Source organism: Colobus angolensis, unplaced genomic scaffold, assembly GCF_000951035.1.
Source record: "Colobus angolensis palliatus isolate OR3802 unplaced genomic scaffold, Cang.pa_1.0 Scaffold66, whole genome shotgun sequence".
In the NCBI taxonomy this organism is placed as follows: Eukaryota; Metazoa; Chordata; class Mammalia; order Primates; family Cercopithecidae; genus Colobus; species Colobus angolensis.
In genome coordinates this window covers 2,127,614-2,128,093 of record NW_012120265.1, presented here as the reverse complement: position 1 = coordinate 2,128,093, position 480 = coordinate 2,127,614, and positions in this window count along the sequence as shown.

Below are 480 nucleotides of genomic sequence, written 5' to 3'. Positions count from 1 at the left end.
TGAAGATCTCCTGACCTCGTGATCCACCCGCCTCGGCCTCCCAAAGTGCTGGGATTACAGGCGTGAGCCATCACACCCGGCCTAACTTTTTATTTTTTATAGAGATGGGGTCTTGCCATGTTCCTCCAGCTAGTCCCAAACTCCTGGGTTCAAGTGATACTCCCACCTCGACCTCTCGAAGTGCTGGGATTAGAGGGGTGAACCCAGGTGCACAAGACTGGAGCTTGGCATATGGGGAGGTGGGCATTTTGGGGGGCCAGCAGCCAGCATGCTGCAAGCTCTTTGTAACAATTTGTTGGAAGGATGAACTCAGGCCATCCAAGAACACTGCCCTTCTTCAGCTCTTGAGTCTCAGACTCAGAAGTTGGCGAGCCACTCGGTGTGGTGGCTCACGCCTGTGATCCCAGCGCTTTGGGAGGCCAAGACAGATGGATCATTTGAACCCAGGAGTTTGAGACCAGCCTGGGCAACATGGCAAAA